This window comes from Lissotriton helveticus, chromosome 4_1 (genome assembly GCF_964261635.1).
Source record: "Lissotriton helveticus chromosome 4_1, aLisHel1.1, whole genome shotgun sequence".
Classification (NCBI taxonomy): domain Eukaryota; kingdom Metazoa; phylum Chordata; class Amphibia; order Caudata; family Salamandridae; genus Lissotriton; species Lissotriton helveticus.
This window is the reverse complement of record NC_136063.1, coordinates 763,763,994-763,788,616: the sequence shown is the minus strand read 5'-3', so window position 1 is coordinate 763,788,616 and position 24,623 is coordinate 763,763,994. Positions and strand designations below refer to the sequence as shown.

At 44.3% G+C, this 24,623-nt stretch overlaps 1 protein-coding gene across 6 annotated transcripts in view; it reads right to left on the bottom strand.

The window, feature by feature from the left end:
• SS18 (SS18 subunit of BAF chromatin remodeling complex) overlaps positions 1 to 24,623 on the bottom strand; it is a 390,130-nt gene that overhangs the window by 181,344 nt on the left and 184,163 nt on the right. The gene's annotated exons all lie outside the window — the stretch shown is intronic.

Below are 24,623 nucleotides of genomic sequence, written 5' to 3'. Positions count from 1 at the left end.
TGCCAAGACTTTTGCTGTGCATTATGAGAAAATCTATACACCGCCAGGGACCTAGGGACTTGCGAAGAGGCCCTACACTACATGGAACGGGTCGACCTTCCATCACTGGATCCTGATGCCCTTAAGACACTAGAGACTGATATTACTGTAGAGGACATTTCTGAGGCCATTACTAGACTAAGACCGGGTAAAACTCCGGGACCAAATGGTTTCCCGGCAGAATTTTTTAAGTGTACGGCTGATCTCCTGGCTCCCCACTTGAGGAACCTCTTTACGGGGGCGTATCAGGAAGGGAGGCTCCCGTCAGACCTCTCCATGGCAACGATCATTCCAATACACAAGGAGGGCAAACCTCGAGAGGACTGTGCGTCCTATCGCCCCATTTCCCTCCTGAACACAGAGGTGAAAATCCTTGCAACTATCTTGGCGCTTCGACTGAGGTCGTTGATTCCACACCTCCTACACTTGGATCAAACCGGTTTTCTGCCAGACAGGGCCACCAAGCTGAATCTTAGACGCACCCACAATTGGCTACAGGAGGTGCGGGACAGAGAGTTACCGCACTGGTTTCTCTCCCTGGACGCTGAGAAAGCCTTTGATGCGGTCCACTGGCCGTTCCTGGAGGGTGTCTTGCATAAATTTGGCTTTGGTCCTAAATTTCGGACTTGGGTCCGGCTCCTCTATACCGCACCGCGAGCTAGGGTGAGGGTGAATGGTAGACTGTCCCGTGAATTTCAGATTCAGAGGGGACCCCTCCTCTTCACACTAACCATGGAGGTACTAGCAGCTAGGGTCCGGCAAAACCCACGGATTGCTGGATTCAGCAGAGCAGATACTCATCCTGCACAAGAGAAGCTATCCCTCTATGCGGATGATGTCCTCTTGTACATTACCGACCCGGAAACTACTGTCCCGGAGCTCTTCCGGGAATTGGAATACTATGGTAGACACTCCGGGTACAAAATAAACTGGCATAAATCGGTCTTGTACGACCCACGGGGCAGGGACACCTGGACAACATTGCCAGGGCAATTAATTACGACGACGGAAGGCTTTCAGTATCTCGGGATTTACATCACCCTTGACAGGAAACTCTCCCTTCAGGAAAAACTTAGGGAGGATCATGCTGAATTTCACAGCGGACATGGACCGCTGGAGACCGCTGCCGCTTACGCTCTTAGGCCGAGCGGCTCTGTATAAGATGATCATCCTCCCCAAATATTTATACGCCTTACAGAAGGAATATTACCCGCTACCGGAAACACTTCTACCTAAAATTCATTCAGATCTCAGGGCTTTTCTCTGGCAGGGTAAACAACCTAGAATAGCACTGACCACCCTCCAGAGACACCAATACAGCGGAGGAATCTCGTTACCTAATCTGGAGGCCTACTATTGGGCGGAACACATGACCCCGATAAACGAATGGCTACATACTCAGGCAGACCACCCCACATATGCTCTAGAAAGACACAAACTGTCCCCGCACAACTTACTACACTATCTGTATGGCGGTTCTGGAAGGGGGCAGCTTCTCCCAGCGACCGTTATTACATTACTTGCATGGAACAAGGCCACGAAACGTACTGGCTGGGAGAGGAAACCCACCCGGCAAACGCCACTATGGCACTGCAAATTGTTAACCGAACTTTATAAACTTAAGGGATTTAAACGATGGGATGACATCGGAATCTCCACCATTGGAGATGTGGTCGCCAGGGGGGAATTAAAATCCTTTCTGACCCTAAAATCGGAGTTTGGGCTTCAACACACACAGCTCTACAAGTATATTCAGCTGCGTCATGCTTGGCGGATCCAGAACATACACCTACCTGGGCTCCCAGAATATGCACCACTAGAGGGTCGGCTCCTGCAGGAACGGATCCAGGGGAAGGCGGTCTCACTCACCTATAAAACCTTAACCAACAATATGCTAGGAGATCTGGCGAAACGTAGACACACATGGGAGGAGGAGGTGGAAGAATTTGATGACCTAGATTGGGACATAGTGCTGATGCATCCCAGGGAGGTGGCGATCAAGTCCAGGCTGCGTCTCATTCAATACAATGTACTACACAGGACCTATTTTGACAGGGTGAGACTCCATAGAATGGGGAAAATAGATGACACTACATGCCTCCGATGCCACAGAGACGGAGGAGACTTTTATCACATACTGTGGGCATGTGACGTGATTCAAAACTACTGGAACCACATATTTATGGAGTTGAGAGATGTATTGGAGGTCCCACTTATCCAGGAGCCCAAGCTGGCCCTCTTGGGAATGACTAACGACGTGGACCTCCCGCGCCCTCTCCTAACCTTCCTGGTTTTGGCCCTGGTGGTAGCCAAGAGGGATATAGCAAAGTACTGGGGGTCGCCGACTCCCCCGGAATTGGAGGAATGGAGACGAGGGTTAGATCTCTAGATGGCTGCCGAGAGAGTGACCTATAAAGCTAGAGGGTGTCCACAGAAGTTCCGTAAGGTCTGGGCCAGGTGGCGCCATTATCATGGTTTGGATGGGGGGCTGGGAGGGAGGTGAGCTCAGCATTAGGATGCAAAACTGCTTAAACGTCTCACGGATGGTTTGGGAGGGGACGCTGAGAGAACTCTGCATATCGAATCTACGGACATTGGACAAATGTGATATGAAACTTGCCAGCAAAGTTGGATTGTGGAAGGGTGGCGAGGGAGTAGGGGGTTGAGCACGGATAATTACATGACTGTACTGTTGAGTTATAACCAAAAATGCAAATAAAAATGTTAAAAAAAAAAATCATGGCATCGCTGGTTGATCCCATGACAGTAACCATGGGCCGCCAAAAGAGAACCATCAGCAGCAGCGCTGATGACCTGGTTCGAAACCAGCATCCCTTCCTTCTGTATTTCAAGGCAATCCTCCCTCTTATCTCGTGGCAGGAGTTCCGTGAACTGCTGGAGGGATTCCCACAGGGCACGATCATACCACCCCAGCAAAGCCGTATCGCTAGCGGTCTTCATGGCCGTAGCCGCCATCCCACAGGCCTTCCTGCCATTTGAGTCGATCCATCGGCTCTCCTTATCCGGAGGCACGGTAGAAGACTGAAAGGTAGAATGTTGTTTTCTGGCTGCCGTCACTATAACGGAGTCCGGAACAGGGTCAATCCTCAGAAAAGCCGGGTCGGAATCCGGAGCCCTGTACTTCTTAAGAAGACGGGATGGAGCGGCTTTCGTCACTGCAGGCGTGAGGAACAGCTCCTCCGCTGGCTCTACCAATCCTGGCACGAGCGGTAGTAGAGGGCGAGTCAAATGCTTTTTGTGAAGTGTCTCAAAAATCACGGACGTCGTAGGTGTTGGAGCAGTCACCGTGATTCCCAATTTTGCTGCACCCCTCAGGAGAACATCCTGGAACGTGCTGATGTCATCCACGGGAGACACCCTCATCCCCGGGGAGTCTGACAAGGTCGGGGATCCTCCCTCACCCTGCTTGTTGCTATACCACAAGCAGGACAGTGGTGTTCTCAATGAGAACCTTCACCTGACTGCATTTGATGGTTGTCAGGAAAGCCTTCAACATCAACAGACATCAACTCAATTGCACGCAACTCAAACAAGTTGATGTGGAAGCAGGCCTCACCAGATCTCCCAGATGGCGTCCGCAACCCAGTAGTATTGCATTCATCACCAGCGTCCGCTCGAGGGGTCAATTACAACCAAGCATCCACTAATGCAGATCTTTTGCAGTCTCAACCGACATCTGGATGCAATCAGACAGGTTTCCTTCATGCTGGACACAGACTTTAAGTCCCCGTGCAGCGCTCACATGGAGCATCGGGCATCATCAGGGAGCAGAATGAGGGAAGGAAATAAGGCCAAGCCTCAAAGTCACCCTCACATACCAATGGCAGAGAATGAAATATAGGGAACTTAGCCCAAATACCCTGGACTCATTGTTCCAAAGGAAAAGCTCAAAAGTGCACCCTATCCAGGATGTCTCCGATGAAAGGGAGCCTCTACGAAGAAGTCAGGTGTGACTGTTTGCTTGATCCAAAACCCCAGTGATGTCAAGAGTGTCGCCTTCATCTGGAGGAGGTCCGTGACCGACTGTGGCGAGACCGCTTTCAATCGCCAGTTGTTGAGGTAGGGAAAGACTGGTACCTCCCCAGACCTTTCAGAGGAGCATTAACCACCACCATCACCTTCATGAACAACTGAAGGGCACTGGTGAGGCTGAAAAGGAGCACAGCAAACTAAAAGTGCTTGTGATCCACTCTGAACTGCAGGTAGCACCTGTATCCCTGCAGGACGGGATGTGAAAATAAGCATTCCAAAGGCCACATTTCTGGGATGCAGGACAGAAAGAATATGGGCCGAAGCAAATCTGTCTTGGCGCAGAAGACATTGAGAGGCGGATGGTCTAAAATAGGATGTAGACCTCAGCCCAATGAAATAATAGGAATAAGTGCATCTTCCACTTCTAGTGCTGGAACTAAAGAGCCAGCACTTTTAGGCATAAGACAAACAGGTGGTCCTCCGACAAGCGTTCCACTGGCAGATGTGTAGAGTCGAGAGGAGTGGGAGGGCGTAGCCGTATTGCGACAATCTGCAGGACCCATTTATCAATGTGATGTTTTGTCACCCGTGTATGAAGCAGTTCATCCTCCCTCCCACAGGATGGTTGTGTGACACTAAAGTTACACTGAAGAGGTTTTGCAGTTCTTGTCAGAAGGACATAAGATTAGGAGGTGCACATTCCATGATGGATGGGCTGTTGTCTCCCTGACACACAGCCGGACCTCAAAAGGGCTTGGAATTCTCTTGTGCAGGAGCGGAGGGTTGCTCTGCTGATACACCATGTCCCTGGCATATACTCTAAACAGGCAAAATAGTTATGGGGAATGCCAGACTGCAGCAGAGAGGGTCAGAGAACATACTGTGACTCCGCTTTCTTTAAAATGTTCTAGCGCAGAGTCCACCTTTTCATCAAAATGACAGGAGCAGTTGAAACACATGTCCGTTAAAGAGACCTGCACATGTTGTATTAAACATACAACAGACTACTAATTTGCACATTACGGTGACTGGAAGGTGCTATGCAGTATACAATCTTGAAACCAGATTAAAGGGACACAGAGGCGCAGATGAGGGAGGGAAAGTAGAGTTTTTCACAAATATCTCTCTAATTTGTTTACAAAAGAAGTGCTGCTTCCACTTTAAGACACTTTGTTTTGTATTGGTGTAAGTAGAGTTTTGCATGCTTAATGCATACTTCAAACCACATTCCTTCAGGCTGCATTTGAAGTGTCCCTTCTACTGTTCTATGGTCCCTTCTTTAATCATTCTAGTCTAGGAGTCTGGGTCTTTTCTGTCACTGCCACATAACTTTTGCATGGGCTCCCTCTAGCCCTCATGTTTCCGTACGGACAAGAACCCACTACTGTAATTGAGGTATCAAGAATGTGAGGTGTAATCAGGAAGAGACTCTTCAAGAGTAAGCAGAGTTTTCTGTGCTGTTCCAGGAGTTGAAGCCTTTTAAAGGATTTCTTAAACCCCAAACTTTACTCGCTTTCTAGGTTCTCCATAACCTGCTCCAAGAGGTCCACAGGTTGAAATTATAGCGATCTAGCGTAGCGGAATTGCCATCTCATGATAATGGCTAAGTTTTGACACTGTTTTGAATAACAAATTCACTTCTTCACTCTTGTTTTCAGGCAGGCAGGTGAAGACATCAGAACGCTATTTTTAGCACAAGAAACACTTACCAAACCCAGAATAGTATTTCTTTCCGGAATTTTGAGTCCAAATAGGATACCCGATATTACTTTCACTTTCGTTCATTACAAGACCTATCAAACAAGCTTTGAACATGCAATAGGTCTCGCCTTTGATTAAGTTAAAGCCATTTGCTTTGCTAATGGTACTGTATAGCTAAGCAAATGGCTTTAATTTAATAAAAGGCAAGACCTATTGCATTTTTAATGCTCGTTTTCCTTGTTAGTACAGTGGTGGATAGTGATTTTTGTATTATGGTGCTATGAGGTACCAGCATGCGACTGAAAGCACTGTAATATGCATTTTGTTTTTAAATTGTAATATGCAGAGTATAATAGAAGCTGCACCAAAATGTGAAATTAATTAGTGTGGATTGTAAAGCAAGGGTTAACCTTCCATTTCAGGGTTTTTCCTAGCAATCTCAAGATTTTTTTTTAGCTTCTCGTAGTTCAAAAATGTGTCATTTCTAGACGCAACACATTGGAGGGCACTGCCCCTTACTCTTTTGGGACGCGTGTCTCTATTCAAAATGCTCGCCCTGCCACGATTTCTCTATGCCCTCCAAAATGCTCCCAATCCAATTCCTAATTCTTATTCCCTTCAGATTGAAGCCGCAGTGCGGGAATTGCTGTGGGAGAATAAACCGCCCCGTATAGCCATAACTAAGCTCACTATGGGATGGTACGACTGGGGTATAGGGTTGCCGGATATGCGCCTTTACTACCAGGCTTCGCAATTGACAGCCATTAACAGATGGGTGTTTGGACCACACGAAGACCCCAGCTTTCGCACAGACCATTGGCTAATGGGTAAGGGGGCTACAATAGGGCATTGTATACCAACTATAGAAAGCTACGTTTGACTGGCCCAAATGCGCGTACGGTGGAAGTATGGCATGGAGTCCAGCGAAGGCTGGTTGGCAGGGATTCCACCGCACAAAGGCTACCCCCTGTGGGAACCAGATATTTTAGGCTGCCTCAGTACCTGTGCGGGGTTTGATAAATGGGACATGATTGGGATATCTACGGTGGGGGACATGTGGGTGAAAGGGAAGAAAGCCAAGTTTGCGGACCTTCAAATTAAGTACCAATTAGCACCGTCGGAGGCTTTTCGATATCTCCAGATCAGTCATGCCATTGATTCGGCCCTCCCGAAGGACGCCCCTCCCTTCCAGATTCCTCACCACTAGAGGACAGGCTGTTATTGGATGCAATGGACCACAAGGCTATCTCCCTCACATATAAGAAACCGGTCAACTACCAAACCGACCCAATGCTGAAACTACGGTCGAGCTGGGAGGCTGACTTGGGGGAGTTGGCCAATGAGGATTGGAGAGAGGCACTAGCCTCTCCCCGGGAGGTGGCTATACCGATGAGACTACGGCTGGTCCAGCTCAAGATTCTCCACAGGGTGTATTTTGACGCTGCACTGTTATTCAGGCTGGGTCGGAGGCCCGATCTACTCTGCCTACAACACTGTGATCAGACTGGCACATTCCTACATATCCTTTGGGACTGCCCACGCATACAACAATACTGGACAGACGTCACCCGACAACTGGTCAGGACTTGCGAAAAACCTATACGACCATCCCCCACACTATATCTCCTTAATATCTGGGAAGCAACTGACCTCTCACAGGCGGAGTAGTCCTGGGCCACAATGGGTTGGAGCATAGCAAAACGAAATATCACCCAGAAATGGGGGGTGGACACGACACCGCACTTACGAGACTGGGCAAAGGACATGGACTATGCCATGATTGCAGAAAAGCAGGGCATAAAGGGAGAGGGTGTCCACGAAAATGGGATCGTAAGTGGGGATGCTGGAACGAATACAGGGGTGAGATCTGCATATTTTCTACAGTAGAACTGAGGAGAAAGAGGCAATCATTGTTGGGGAGTCTTAGAAAATATATTCCTTTCACTGGATAAGGGAGATTTAAAGAATAAGAATATCATCTCAGAATACCAAATTGGCCCTTCATCAACCAAAAGAATGGTAGTAGGGTACTATACTAGCAAAGGCCTTTTATGTACTAATTAGAAACCCAGTGTTGAACAGATCATAAAGTACCAACTGTGTCTAGCAAGTAATCTTTAGGGGAGGAAGAAGAATGAGGGCCTATTTCACACTAAGAATTTTTATATTCATTTTTGTATTTAATAAGCTATAACGAGAATGATCACTACAACCAAAAGGTAATTTTAATTCTAACCCTTGTCTTCTAGAACCAATCCCCCAGCCTGCAGTGGGGATACCTACCTGCAGTGAATTACTGGTTAATAATGGAGCCAATTCTACACTATAACATCAAATACTGTTTCCAGGAAAAACTGGTCTGACTATCACAACTTTAGCAGGAGGCCAAGGAATGCCATGTAATGCTGGAGTTATATGTTCACTAGAATGAATAGTTGCTTCCTACATGCCGTGCAGCTGCCATTAAAATACTCCAGTCGCAAGGTCAATCTGTATTATGAGAGACTAAGGAAGAGGCTTTTGCTTTGAGAAAATAAATATTAATAAAGGAGTTCTAAATGAATAAGACTAACTTCAAATAACTGCCCACGTGCCCACGGTTGCCACCAATAGAATAATTCTACTCCCTTGCATTTAAAACGATCAAAATGTTACTAACCAAATACAGGGATCAAGAATAACTTTGGTATTTAAGAAAGCAATGAGATTATACTGGCTTTCTGTACACAAACTGATTTGCTTCCTCCGCTAAAATTGGGAAGCATGATATTAGCGTTTGGTAAAGTTCTTAAAATGTTTTCACTTGAGTAGAGCTTGAAGTAATGAAAATCACTGCTGCTCTTAAACTATTTTATGGTACTCAAGGTGAGCAAACGGTAAACACCACAGAAATATTTTCTAAATAAAAACACACAGCTCCAAAAGTTCAACTTCAAACGAACCCTGAATCCGGGGTGGGAGGTGGAATGGAGTCAACAGAAATGCACAACAGCGATGGAAGTTTAATAATAGTCTAATCAACTTGATGGCATAAAATAAACAACTAAAACATTTTTTAAAGTGTTTATCACATTTTAAAATTGAATTTGCATTATGTTAATTATACAAAGTCAGGGACAACGAAAAGGCATTACAATACATTTTTTCAAATTTCACAATATTTAGAGATTTTCTTTATTTGATTAATAACATTGAATCGTGTCCAATGACTGGCACCTCTTTAGACAGTTTATAACATTTACATGATCAACACTACATAGGAATCAAAGTCTATAGCACTTGTCATCACCCACAAAGCACATCACTACATGCAAATGAAACTGATGTCAAACACTTGTTCCAGAGCTGCTGATGGATTGCATGTGGATCTTGGTAATCAAAAAGAGATTAGCGTGGAAGGATATCCATGTTATTAGTCTGGTAAAGGGTTATATGGGTACATCACAACACTTTCCTATTTCTCTAGCAGTCCAGAAATGTGAACGGTCTACTCCAAAGAACAAAATAACGTTTCACACAAAGAGGCCAATTGTACTGGTCAACCAACTTTGGTATTCACCTTGAAACTCACAATGGGAGTATTCAGGAAATAACAAATGACATCCAAATTCCTGTCGGTCAACTTTCTCTTGAAAGTTTAGATTTGGTTTTAAAATCGGTTTACAGGATGCAGATACAAGAATTGAAAAAATCCAAGTATTTTCAACCTAAAAAGATTAACTTTGCTTCCTACGGACGTTGCCTGGATTGCTGCATCTTTTTTTGAATAGGATATGCTGATGATAACAGGCTACTAGTCGATATTTCAACTTGTGTTCATCGGGAGTGAAACTTTTATTTGATAGTTAATAAAGCCCATACCAAAATTAGAGGAATTGAAAAAAATGGAGCCTTCATAGATATTAAATAAAATTCCTATCTATGCAGTAAAAGTGAATATAAAACATAGATCTAAACTGTGCAATTGTAATGTATCAGGGGAGAAGGTCTCTATAAGCCTCTGCCATCAGAAGACATTAAGTACCTCAATCAGGCCAGAACTTCGGATCATAACATAACCCACCCCATAACACAAAAAAAAAACTTACTTCTCTTTACCTCTACCTGCACCTAAACTGCTTTTGCTTTAAGTAACATAAAAAGTGTTATTTAAATACTTTTACCTGTATGGTAAAGGTACAAATACTTACCTGCGTGGTGAAGACTACATACTATAGACAGCATGGTTAGTGGACGTTTCCCGCAAGAGACAGGAGGTGAACAGTTCGAGATTGGTAGCCTGCCCTGAAAGACTGTTCTTTCTTTCACACAGGACTATATTTCTTCTCTTTATAACAAGCAGGGACCCCCAAATAAGGACTTAGTAAAATCTCTCACTTCAGAAGATAGACTGTCAAGGAGAATAGAAGTTAACAAAGGCAGGATATAACCTTTGTCATTTGATGTCAAATAATAGACTATCTGACATAATCCCGAATACTGTCCAAGTTGCCTGCCTGAAGCCCGACACTTACCTTCTTGGGTAGCAATATTTCTGATGGATACTGTACCTTCCCTCTGATTTCAACCTTATGTTAAGAATCCATGAATGCTCCACGCCATAGAGTTGGAGGGTTAGGCAGCCCAGCCCAAGCAGTCGCGAATTCATAAGTATGGTGGCCTACAACTACAAGGGACTGAGTGGACAACCCGCCAATAAACTGGAGAGGCACACCCACAAATGTAGGTACGAGAAAACAGAGTTCAATATCTTTACCGGACTGCATTTTGAGCCAGAAACATTTTAATCCTATCCCTCATATCTACAATCTTCTGAAGACTAGGAAAAGCCTTCATGCAGGTCGTGCCAAACACCACACCTCTGAAGGCCATCTTGTCTGTGTTGGCGAGATGAAACTTATAGGAATTTTTTCTAAACCCCAAATTTTGTGTCATAGTGCACGTAGGATGTTCAGTGAACAGTGCAGAAGACTCTCCTTTCACCATCCAGTTATTCAAGTATTGAAATACACATAACCGCCGGAGTTAACCTGCCACAGCAACTAGCACCTTGGTGAAAATGTAATTCATGCTCATCGGATCAAATGGTAGAAACATGAACTGACAATGCTGAGACCCCTCAGTAAACATTGGATAACATTTGTCAGAATGGAAAATTAGTAGACTAATGCAAGTTTCCCGCAGGCTCAGGGACACCAATCAATTTCCCACACTGGGGGCCAGGAGAAAGAAACTCAGGGGCAGCATTTACAACTTGTCCAGCCGAATGAAGAGGTTCAAGAGGAAGAGAATTTAAGATCTGATAAATGTGGCCTTTTACTGCTGCAAAATTTAAGAAATCTTGACCTTATAGTATTAAATGGCAGATTCCCAGAGGACTCTCCTGCAGCCTTCACCTTTCACGGGTCACATGGAAATTCCCTTCTCGATTATATGGCAGTGTCATTTCAACTGTTTGGGGTATGCTCCCAGTTTAAGGTTCTCCCAACTAATTTGAGTGACCACAATATATTGGCTGTTAAGATTTCTTTAAACTTCGAGAAACCCGAACTATGGAACCAGAGGAAAGAGATAGTAACATACTCTCGAAGTAATGGTCGTACTTGTTGGTCACATAAGAACCTTCCGAATCTACATTGGGTATTTAAGAACATTGCGTTCAGTTTAATCTGGGAGAACCCGATTGTGAGGTATGAAAGAGTCATGACTGCTGTCAGAAAGCTGGGAATAAAGATGAAAGGTGAGAGTGCTGCACCCAGAGTAACTCCTCTTAATGAAATTAAAACTTTTAATAATAAGATAAATGGGTTGATTAGATTGCAATTTACAGACCCATGGCCATCAAGACAAAAAGAGATATACAGATTAAAACAGGCCCGGAAAAGAAAAATAGCTGCAGTTCGCAGGGCCTCTGAAGACGAAAAATGGGTTAACCTTCGGGAAGTGGCAGCCTCGGGGGACACTAGAAAGTACTGGGCATTGATTGCCAAATACTGTGACAGTAGAGTAAAATCCCAGCCCATGTTGATCTCTGAATCTGAATGGTCTACTTATATATCCCTATTGTACGCCCCCATTCCTACAGATATTGGGGTTGAGGGGTTTAATGGGATTGCATCATCCATAGAAGAGGTAGAAGCACCTGTAATGAGCGAACTTGAGGGATACATTAAGGGGGCGAGATACTCCGGGGCAATGGGGCCGGATGATGTCCCTGTAGCGATAATGATAAAAGACCGCGGCGATTGGGCAAAGGTGTTACATCCCCTGTTCGTCCATTGTGATAAGTTCGGGGATATCCCTAATTCCTGGAAGGGCAGTATAATAGTACCTCTATATAAAAAAGGCCCTAAAAATTCACCTGCAAGCTATAGGCAAATCTCCCTTTTGGACGCAACGGGAAAACTGTTTGCAAAAAGCATCCTTGTCCACTTGCAAGAGTGGGTATTCGGTAGTAACTTGATTCCCCTTGAACAGTCTGGTTTTCGGAAGAATAGTGGCACCCTAGACAACATCTCTGTCTTGCAAACCTTAATTGATAAATATCCTGCGGGGCGGAGGATACCACTGTATACAGCATTCATTGACTTCTCCACAGCGTTTGACAGGGTAGACCGGGGGACGCTGTGGAGGAAATTGATAAGGATGGGGATCCCAGGGAATTTGTTAAGAGTAATAATTGCTCTCCACTCCTCTACGTGGACTCAAGTTCTGTTGGGGGGGACTCAAGGCCTATCAAAGAAAATCACTACCCACAATGGGCTGAAGCAGGGGTGCCACTTGGCCCCTTTACTCTTCTCAATCTACATAAATGACCTCCCTAGCCGGGTAGGGGAGAGTAAAGGGGACCCTCCACAAGTGGGTGATCTAAAATAAGTTGTTTACTGTATGCTGACGACGCAATCATCATGGATCTAACTCCAATTGGGTTGCAAAGACGTTTGACGGAGCTGGTCAGGTACACTAAAGAATATTTTTTTTAAATAAACACTTCTAAGAGTAAGGTGATGATTTTTAGTCAGAAAGGCTGTAAGGTTAGATCAAATCTGAAATGGTATTTGGGAGATGAAAATATGGAAATAGTGACATTTTATCCTTATTTAGGAATTTTTTTTACAAATAGGTGCTCTGCTATCAGACATTTAGATCACTGCAAAAGTAAAGCTATTTCACAAGCTTCGGCAATTAACCGCTTGTATAAGCAATGCGGGAAAAGACATTTTTTTACATACTATAGCAGTGTACAAAATAAAGATTCCGCCGACCTTGAATTATGCTAGTGAAACAATTGACGAATGTGAGTGGGCTAAGTTCGATAAAGTGGAAGGCAAAATCTGGCGCCAAATATGTAACCTGAGTCACGCTGCATTAATTGCGGCTCTTAGGCTCGAATTTGGCCTCCTCTCAACATATGTTTTGTCATTGGCAGGGTCTTTAAGGTGGTGTAATGCTTTGATAAATGGTCAAGAAAATCTATTAAGGCTAGCTCTGCACAAGGAAATTTTTGATAACATTGTGTAAAAGTGTAATTTTTAGAAACTATTTAAAAGCTTTAAGTACCTTTGGTTTGGACATAACAGGGGCAGCAGGTTTAAACAAAATAGAATTAAAGCATATAATTAAAAAAAAACATATATGTGATCTCACGAGAAAGAGATCTGGAAATATGCCGAGGGAATGGTAAACTGGATTGCTTAGCGGAGAGTTCAATTGTAAAAAATCCTCAGCCGTATGTTCTTTGGAACTTGAAACATGGTGTACGCAGAGTGATTTTACTCCTAAGAATGAATTTGTTGCCGCTGAGGATAGTAACAGGAGCTTGGGAGGGTATCCCCAAAAATGAAAGAATTTGTGATTTATGCAATGGAGGCATCCAAGATTTTAAACATGTTTTGATTGTGTGCCCAGCACTTAGTTCAATGCGACGCAAATTTCTACGGTCTGGTTTTTTACATTATAATATTTCAACAGCAGATCAGGCACGCAACTTTCTTCTGCATCCCCCGTCAAAACAGATAGGTTTTAAGATTTTCTGTTTTTTAAAAGAATTTTTAAATATATATTAGAAAGTCTAAGTAGGGGGTACAGTGGTTCATGTAGTACCTTGTATAACTTCCCTTGTCTTAGCACTTTTTAAGCACTTTAAGAATTTTTAATACTTGCAACATCGGATAAGTATCATTGTTTAGTAGTGTGTTTTAACAAATTTTGTTTGCTACTTACATTTTTCAGTTCTTTGTTCTGAGTTAATTTGGCTAAATTGTTGCTAGATAATCATCCTGAGTTCTGTCCTGGATTAGGGTGTCGATGCACTAGCACTTTATCTTGATATATTTGCACTTTTAGTATCATCTTGCATAAATCATCTGCTGTTAACACTGTTCTCTGTCCTCGACATAAGAAATATTTTAATTGCTTTTGTTAACTACTGCCTGTATATTGGATAATAATTGCATAAATGTATATGATTTTAGTAATTTTGGGCTAAGCTAAAAGGGTTGATTCAGGTATTAGGCCTGGATTAGGATTATGGTTTCTTTACGTCTGCATATTGTAGATGGCATGTGCACTTTATACGGTACTTTATAGAAATCTTGCTGCTGCTTTCATTTAATATTTATCTCCCATAGATAAGATTTTAATGGTGTAACTCTTTGTACTTTTAAATACTGTTTTTTATGAATTAATGTTTTATTGTAATGTTATGTGGAATTCCTTGGAATTCCAAATCATAATAAAATGAATTGTGAATTGTGCAATTGTAATGTATCAGGGGAGAAGGTCTCTATAAGCCTCTGCCATCAGAAGACATTAAGTACCTCAATCAGGCCAGAACTTCGGATCATAACATAACCCACCCCATAACACAAAAAAAAAACCTTACTTCTCTTTACCTCTACCTGCACCTAAACTGCTTTTGCTTTAAGTAACATAAAAAGTGTTATTTAAATACTTTTACCTGTATGGTAAAGGTACAAATACTTACCTGTGTGGTGAAGACTACATACTATAGACAGCATGGTTAGTGGGCGTTTCCCGCAAGAGACAGGAGGTGAACAGTTCGAGATTGGTAGCCTGCCCTGAAAGACTGTTCTTTCTTTCACACAGGACTATATTTCTTCTCTTTATAACAAGCAGGGACCCCCAAATAAGGACTTAGTAAAATCTCTCACTTCAGAAGATAGACTGTCAAGGAGGATAGAAGTTAACAAAGGCAGGATATAACCTTTGTCATTTGATGTCAAATAATAGACTATCTGACATAATCCCGAATACTGTCCAAGTTGCCTGCCTGAAGCCCGACACTTACCTTCTTGAGTAGCAATATTTCTGATGGATACTGTACCTTCCCTCTGATTTCAACCTTATGTTAAGAATCCATGAATGCTCCACGCCATAGAGTTGGAGGGTTAGGCAGCCCAGCCCAAGCAGTCGCGAATTCATAAGTATGGTGGCCTACAACTACAAGGGACTGAGTGGACAACCCGCCAATAAACTGGAGAGGCACACCCACAAATGTAGGTACGAGAAAGAAAACAAGTTACTTACCTGTAACTACGGTTATCCAGTATTGGTATCTTTCATAGATTCACATGCCTGAATCATTCCCCGTCGACGAGGCGGGAGTCCCACGGTAAATAAAAAAGCAGTGCAAAAAGCACTTTGTAGTAGTAGTAGGCCCTAGGAATAGGCCTGAGGCCTAAATTATAGTAGCCTATCTACCTCATTATGTAAAAAAGACCAAAGTCTTTGCTCCAACCAATCAGCTCACAGCACCCTCTAGAACCCTCTCTGCAGAGCCAGCTCTCCTCAGATTTTCGTAGCACAAGTGGGAACAAGTATCCCAATCTTAGAGAACTGACTCTCCGGGGAGGAGGGTGGGTGCATGTGAATCTATGAAAGATACCAATACTGGATAACCGTAGTTACAGGTAAGTAACTTGTTTTCTTATCCAGTATTGGGGTATCTTTCATAGATTCACATGCCTGAATCAGAATAGCAAGCAGTAAACCTGGCAAAGTCGGTTGCGGATGGTGGGAGACTTATTGTAGTGCACCCCCATGAATGTACCGTTAACAACCAACAATCGCCTAGAGATTGACCTATTAACAAGTCATCTTCCGAACCAACATAGAAATCATGCAATTTCCTACAGGAAAGGAACCTTAGTATCATAGAAACTCAGTATATGATAACATATGTCTGTATATCATAAACAACAACTTGAATTGTATGTACTTTTTCAGAAATAAGCCAACATTAGAACCTGAATGTATGGAAACATGTGGCGTAAAAAACGGTTTGGCCCACTGCCGCATCATTCTGCTTTGCTGATTGTAGGCAGTAATGTTTTGTAAACGTGTGGACATTCTTCCATGTCGCAGCACGGCAAATGTTTTCAAGCGTCACACCTGCAAACAAAGCTGCAGACGCTGCCACAGCTCTTGTGAAATGAGATCGAACAGACCTTGTCAATGGTCGGTTAGCCTTAATGTGACAGAACTGGATGGCAGAGGCTATCCAGCTAGAAAACGTAGCTTAAGTGACCACTATAACCAATGTAATCCGGCCATAAGTCGCAAACAGATGATCTGATTTTCTAAAAGTCTTGGTTCTCTGGAGTAGAAGTTTAAGCATCTTTTGATGTCTAAAGAATGCAATGTTCTGTCCGCTGGGGTTGAAGGATTTGGAAAGAAAACATGCATGTCCTTAATCTTACCGGTTCGTTAGAGTGAAATTGTGTCGGTACCCTAGAAATGAACCCAGGATTCGACCAAAGGGTGACATAGTTCTGAGGAAAATGTAAAAGTGAGGTGTTCCTTCTAGTGAAAGCTTAGATTTCACGAACCCTTTTTTCCAAAGTAAGAGCCAGTAAAAGAGCAACCTTCCAGGTGAGGAATCTGAGAGCTGGTTTATGGATCAGCTCAAATGTACACTGCATCAGCTGCACTAGCAATGCAGAGTGCTCACCCTGGGAGGGCGCTCGCACTGGAGAGAAAGGCTCGGAAAAGCCCTTTCATAAACTGTCTGACAAGCACCGAAGAGCAGAAAAAAGAAAATTTTTTACTTTTCCTAATTCTGGAAAGAGCAGCAAGACACATTTTGTTTGTTGAAGAAAAACTAAGCCCAGACTTGGCTAGAAGAGCAGATAATGGAGAACTTGTTCTGCAGTAACTGTAATTGAGTGAATGGCTATCACCTCACACTAACCGCAAAATCGCTTCCATTTGAGGCGAGAAGCCTTGATTGTGCCTCGGGCACGAGAATTTGCCAACATTTCACAACAGTTCTTTGAAACGTTGATGCCCTTGAACTCTAATAAATGATAAGCTGTGCGTGCAATAGTAATGACTGTGGATCCGGACGAACCACTTGATCTCCGTCCCCTGCCAATATCGTAGGCCCAAGCCGCAGCCGAATGGGCTTGTCTATATATAAACAATAGCAGACGTTCCGAGAACCAAAATTGGCCAACAGGGTGCAATCTGAATCAGATGGTAACCTTGCAGCTTCATCTTGCAGAACACCTTCGGAACCAATGGTATTGGGGGAAAACTCATACGCACAAACCCCTGACCCTAGCATGGACAGGGCATTCCCTCTTGATTCCTGTTAAGGAAACCTGCTGGCATAATATCGGCCGTCCTTGTTCTCTCTGAATGCAAAGGGATCCCGTGCCAGATTAACCCAAACTTGGAAAAACTGGGTTACCTGTCCCTTTCCCGGCGTCCACTCGTGACAGTCCGACTGAGACATGCTCAGAGCATTGTAGAGAGCCCTGACATGTGCGGCTCTCAAGACATCTTGTGCAATGCAACTCCTTCGCACAAATCCTGAACCTCGTGCGAGAGCATAGCAGATTTTGTTTCTCCTTGTGTATTGATATAATACATGCGGATGGTGTTTGCGGTCTGTCCTGGCACAGACGAACCCTCAATCCTCAAGAGGAATGCTAGGGGGGACAGAACAGCGTTGTGGAGCTCAAGCCTGTTGATCTGCTGTTGTCGTCTTTGAGACTATGTTCCTCGAATTCTGCAAATCCTGCTGATGACCTTCCCATCCTTCCATGGAGGCATCAATCGTTAAAATTAACCCTGGAATGGTTTGCAGGAACGTGCGACCCTGGGCTATATTCTCTGTCTGCGACCAGCAATGTACAGGATTGATCATGCACGGCGTAACCTTGATGGTATCGTCGAACGAACCCATAGGTTATTGATCTTGAAACTGTAGTTCTATCTGAAAAGGTGTCATTTTGAGCCATGCTAATGAAATGAGATGTATCGCTGAAGAGCACATCTTCAGGAACGAAACAAACATTTGAACTGAAACTGACCTTATGAAGTTAACCTTGCCCATTTTTGAAAACACAACTGTTGGTCGTGTGACAAGAATGCTTTGTTGTGGATTGTGTCTAAACCTGCTCCGAGAAAATACATTTACTTGGAGAGGACCTAACTGCAATTTGCGGTCGTTGAGAATCAGCCCCAGAGAAAAAATGAGATGGGTACATCTACTGTGGCAATCCTGATTATGTTCAGAAGGACCTGTAAGCAGCCAATCGCCTAGACAGGGGAACACTTGCATTCCTCAAGATCTCAATGTTGCTGCCACTAGTACCAAGTACTTCGTGAAAGGCTCCTGGTGACGATCTCAGCCCAAACGGGAGCACTACGCACCTATAATGGGCGGCAGCCGCGTGAAAGCGAAGATATTCGTGCTGTTTGGGATGGACAAGTATGTGGAAATTCGCACCCTCTCCATCCAGAGAAGCCATAAAATATCCTTTGTTTAAATAACAAGTGTTATGAAAAACGAGGGGGAGGGGGACCCCTGGGCGGAGTAGGATATGGCTGATTGATGAATTCCAGGGAGTGGCCATTGGTTACTAGGTTTAGAACACATTGGTCCGATATAGTTCCTTGTTGCTTGGAAACAAAAACCTGAAACCTTCGGGAGAAAGTAGACAGACTATCTACGGAAAGATGCCTGGCTGCAAGACTATACTGAGATTGATACTGTTCATCCGATTGGGTTTGGTATGTTTCTCTTGATGAAAACCCCTTTATTCCGCTTCTCTGAAAGATCCGCGCCCATATTGAAGGGTGCTTAATGATCGTGCATTATCAGTGCCCGGTTTTATAACTAAGGGGGCTTCATTCAAATGTTTAGCAAACCGACAACTCTTCATCATAGGCCATGCCTAGAAACTTCGCTCAGGGCTGAAGGTAGCGGCTTTAAGCCATTCCTGGCGTGCACCTTCCAACAGAATCTTTCCTGCATCCCGCCTTCGGTTCTCAGGAATGAGGTCATTGAAATTCGCTATGTCCAACCACATTGGACGATCATAAAAACCGATGAAGGATAAAAGATTGTCAGCTCTACTAGAGGCCACTGCCAAAGTAGAGAAATTAGTTTTTTTTTTATTTTATTTTTTAATAAGGTTCAGACGACATCCTTCTTTGTAAGGCAGTGTGGAGATAGGTATTGCAGGATTTTAGATTGCTAAAGAACAGTCTGTGAAGTTACTTAATCTGGTCGAACGATGGCCTATCAGATCGGAGGGGCTGCTAGTAGGTATACATAATTTCTATTCTATGCGCAGAAACACTGCTGGAATAGACTTAGTCTATTACACGTACCACTCTCGTGATGCATACCTCCTCGAAACCATGAAGGATATATTCTGTTTGCCTGTAGCTGGCAGTCATAATCTAGCTGCTGCCCACTACATTAAGAATATATATGATGCTCTTACCGCTGAAGCCATCTCAGCCAATCTCATCATAGACTTTGTCGTAGACATGGTTATGTAAGCGGGGTAATTGCAGACTAGCACGACGTCATAGATGACCGTCATGAGCAACCCTTCTAAACGAGGCTGTCAGACGACAGCCATATACAATGCCATTGAAGATTAAGCAATCATAAGTGAGGGCATCCGTAGATGAGGGTAACAAATGGGGCCATTTGCCCTTCGTAGATGCGGCCATCGGTAGATGCGGCCATCGGTAGATGCGGCCATCGGTAGATGAGAACATCAGGAGATGAGGCCAGTGGAAGATAAAACCACTGAGACAGAGCCATTGATAGACTAGGTCATAGGTAGACGAGGCCATTATTAGACACGGCCATTGGCATACAAGGCCATCATTCAAGCAAGCCCTTTACAGAGGAAGCCATTGGCAGACGAGGCCATAGGTAGACGAGGCCATTGTTAGAGAATGATGCTGTCATAGAAGACAGTCATAGCAATACCATCATAGATGAGGTTAAAATAGGTGATATCCTCCGTAGATGAGGCACTCATAGATGAGGCAATTGAATGATGGTCAGCCATAGATGATACCATGCATAGATGGTGCCATGTGTATTGTAGACCATGCACAAATGAGGCCATATGTATATGAAGCTACCTTGATAAGGCTGTCATAGATGTCCGTCGAAGCTAGGCATTGCCATTGTAGATGACACTATCAAAGATCAGCAGTCATAGAGATGAGGCCGTCATCAATGTGCGGCCGTCGTCGACGACCATCGTAGACGAGGCCCGTCGTCGACGACCGTCGTAGACGAGGCCCGTCGTCGACTACCGTCGTAGACGAGGCCCGTCGTAGACGAGGCCCGTCGTAGACGAGGCCCGTCGTAGACGAGGCCCGTCGTCGACGACCGTCGTAGACGAAGCCCGTCGTAGACGAGGCCCGTCGTAGACGAGGCCCGTCGTAGACGAGGCCCGTCGTAGACGAGGCCCGTCGTAGACGAGGACCGTCGTAGACGAGGACCGTCGTAGACGAGGCCCGTCGTCGACGACCGTCGTAGACGAGGCCCGTCGTCGACGACCGTCGTAGACGAGGCCCGTCGTCGACGACCGCCGTAGACGATGCAGTCGTCGACGACCGTCGTAGACGAAGCCGTCGTCGCTGATCGTCGTAGACGACCGTCGTAGACGAGGCTGTCGTCGACGACCACCGTAGATGAGGCGGTCGTCAACAACCCCCGTAGAAGAGGCCATCATCGACGACCATCGAGGAAGAGGCCGTCGTCGACGATCATCGTAGATGAGGATCAGTTTGGTGAGGCAGTAATATTAGAACATGGAGATATTTGTTATATACTCCTAATGTCCGGTCAAAAGGTCGTCCCTGATGTAGTGTCAGGGTTGAAAAAGGGAGTTGTATCCTCAGTTAGAAATGCCTATAAAGACTCAAGGTGAATCTTATGGCTTTAATGCGCGCCCTCAGTAGGCTCCTGGCGCGACTTCTCCCTTCGACCTCACCTCATCCTCCTCAGAAGTGGCAGGTTTTTATGCGCGCCCTCAGTAGGCTCCTGGCGCGACTTCTCCCTGCGACCTTTCCTCATCCTCCTCAGAAGTGGCAGGTAAAAGTCTCTGACCCAAAACGGCCTCAACTCTCAGAACGTGAGAGTGATTGAAGAAAAGGTTAGACATAAATCATAGTCTATTACCTTGGTTACTGCCATTCTGCCATAGTACCGCCTTAATTGGGTCAGAGAAATGAAGTATGTAATCCAAAAAGAAGTAAAACTGAAGAAAAAACTGAGCAGAGCTCAGGGAGACTCCCTTCACCCACGACGTGCGGTGAAAATCTGAGGAGAGCTGGCTCTGCAGAGAGGGTTCTAGAGGGTGCTGTGAGCTGATTGGTTGGAGCAAAGACTTTGGTCTTTTTTACATAATGAGGTAGATAGGCTACTATAATTTAGGCCTCAGGCCTATTCCTAGGGCCTACTACTACTACAAAGTGCTTTTTGCACTGCTTTTTTATTTACCGTGGGACTCCCGCCTCGTCGACGGGGAATGATTCAGGCATGTGAATCTATGAAAGATACCCCAATACTGGATAAACAGAGTTCAATATCTTTACCGGACTGCATTTTGAGCCAGAAACATTTTAATCCTATCCCTCATATCTACAATCTTCTGAAGACTAGGAAAAGCCTTCATGCAGGTCGTGCCAAACACCACACCTCTGAAGGCCATCTTGTCTGTGTTGGCGAGATGAAACTTATAGGAATTTTTTCTAAACCCCAAATTTTGTGTCATAGTGCACGTAGGATGTTCAGTGAACAGTGCAGAAGACTCTCCTTTCACCATCCAGTTATTCAAGTATTGAAATACACATAACCGCCGGAGTTAACCTGCCACAGCAACTAGCACCTTGGTGAAAATGTAATTCATGCTCATCGGATCAAATGGTAGAAACATGAACTGACAATGCTGAGACCCCTCAGTAAACATTGGATAACATTTGTCAGAATGGAAAATTAGTAGACTAATGCAAGTTTCCCGCAGGCTCAGGGACACCAATCAATTTTCCACACTGGGGGCCAGGAGAAAGAAACTCAGGGGCAGCATTTACAACTTGTCCAGCCGAATGAAGAGGTTCAAGAGGAAGAGATTTGGGATGGGCCTCAATTCACAATCCTTCTTAGGGACAAATAAGTAAAGTGAGTAAATGTCTGGGTCATTTTCTCCAAGGGTACCACTTACATGGCGCCTTTGCTTAGCAGGATAATGGATTCCACCTCCAAGATTGAAGCATGTGACGGAAAGCATGTCTTTGCTGTAGAAGGGCAGTACGAAAGGAAGGGCGCGTAGCATGAATGTTTTCAAAGTACTCACAGGTGTAGTAATCCTTCTCCCTTAAGAGCTGCTTGTGATCTAAGGAGATGTCTGCTGGAGTTGCTTGGACATCCAATAAGAAGCAAGTGGAGTACATCCAACCACGAGAGCAAGGCAACTGTTGGGGCCAAGGATCGAGCCACTGTGTTTACAGATTCCAGGCCACACCTTGATCTGTTTAGAAACTTCTAGCCATTACTGACCAGTGCTGAGAACATGTGACCAACAAAGTGTGGACGAAACCCAACCTGCGGGAGCTGACAAAGGCTTGTGGTGCTGGACTCGCATAAGGGCAGGCAGACTAATGCAAAGACTTGTCTGCCCATTGAGTCAAGCTTTTTATGAACCATTGTCTGGGGAGCCATCGAAAAGCGTTAGGGTTCTGTCCGGCTGATGAGAATTGAATCACCAAACTTTTCAGTGAAGGATGTGATGAATAAATCACCCTTTTAAATGGTAGCAAAGTTTTTGACACTGCAGATGATTGTTGTTGCATTTCAATACACACATTTCCGTTTGTTTCAGTCATGGGGGAAGGCAATTAAAGTGCTTCCGCTGCTTTTTGTACCACTGAAGTGAATAAAAAAACTTCTATCATGGGAAGGCATAAAAGGTAAAAGCATTGGAGTCATCCTCCTCCTTCTATAGTCTGTCTTCGCATAGATAAAGCATGGGAATCCAATTCAAAGAGTTCCTGTATCCAGTCAAATCTTTGAGCCCCAAGGCGGTGCTTTGCCAAAGGACCGCCATTAAAACAGACAGAGTAGTAGAGCAGAGGCGGTCACCTTACTAGGCATGGGTGTTCTCTGCAGCGGCACCAATGTCGAGGTTCATGGAGGCTCACAGTCCGGCGGCTCCAGAGTTACCTGTCTCACTAAACCTACAGGCATTGACTACCCCTTGGAGAGCGGCTCACAGGGTGGCAGGACTGTCCTGAAAATATGCAGCATGGCCTGTCAAAAGGCTTTGACGTGAGAAGAATAGGCAAATGGAGTAAGGAACTCTGGGTTCATTTTTTTCCAGCATTAGAATTGTATCAGGTAATGTGTTTCTAAATATTTTAGCCAATGTCACTGTAATACTTTCCCTGTTTGTGTTCAGGGGAGTCGGCGTAACATTTCAGGTTTCAAAGCCTTCCACCTATACCAGAGTAGAAAAGTCAGCACAGACCTACTCTGGAGCACCACTGAAGCTTTAATGAAAATGTTTTAGCACAAGGCATGATGAGCTGCAAAGACATATGAAAAACTCTGCTGCTTCTTCAAAAATGAAATTGTAAATAAAAAAATCACATTAGAAGAGCATTGTGCAGCTGATTGAGAAATATAGCATTCTCACCAGTAGGATTTGTGTCCAAAACAGAGTTGAACTGGGACCTGAGTGGAAAGTTTGACTCACATGTGTAACTCGCTCAAGTTGCCTAGGAAAGGTGCAAAGAAGGAGTTAGACAAGCCCTAGGTATAGGTAGATTTTTCAATTGGGAGATATTACTTATTCGTGATACTCCCTCCAAATAAAAACCTGATTAGCTCTGGAATGTCCCTAAAATGTGCACTCAGGAACGTTTAACAACGCATTTCATTTCCCAGAAGCAGGGATGGGATGAATGAAGAAAATACAGTATCAACAGACAATTAAGGTAACTATCTGCGAAACAACCTATTGGTTGGCTAAGTAAGGGAGAGAAGGAGCTCTGAAAACATCTCTCAAGATAGGTCACAGTTGTAGGTTTTTTCAGACTAGCTAGAAAAAGAAATTGAAGTACTGGGGCTGCCAATCAGTCGAAACTGGTTTGAAGCACAGAATACTCAAAACTGGTATTTACAAAATGGAGTTCAAGATAAACTGATAGCTGGTGGTGCTGCTGCTAATTTGCTCCGACTCACACAGTGTGTACCAGGTTTCTTTTAAAAATCAATGGGCTTCAAGTGAGTTCAGCATATCATACATTTTGACATGCAGTTTACTACAGATCTTGTCAATGAGGCAACAGACCATCTACATTGAATTTAGGAATGGCAAACTTTTTAAGCACTTACACTAAATAAAGATGGGCCGAGTTCTTGGTTTGCATGCACAAAATTCACACCAAATAAAGTGAGTTTTGAGATGCATGAAGCCTCAACAAAAGAACAAAATCTCCAACATTAGGAAGGCACAATTTCAATTATAAGGACAAGTGTTTGAAATGCGAAGGATATGGAAATTAAGCTACCGAATGAAAAGAAATGCCGTAAATCTCATGCCACA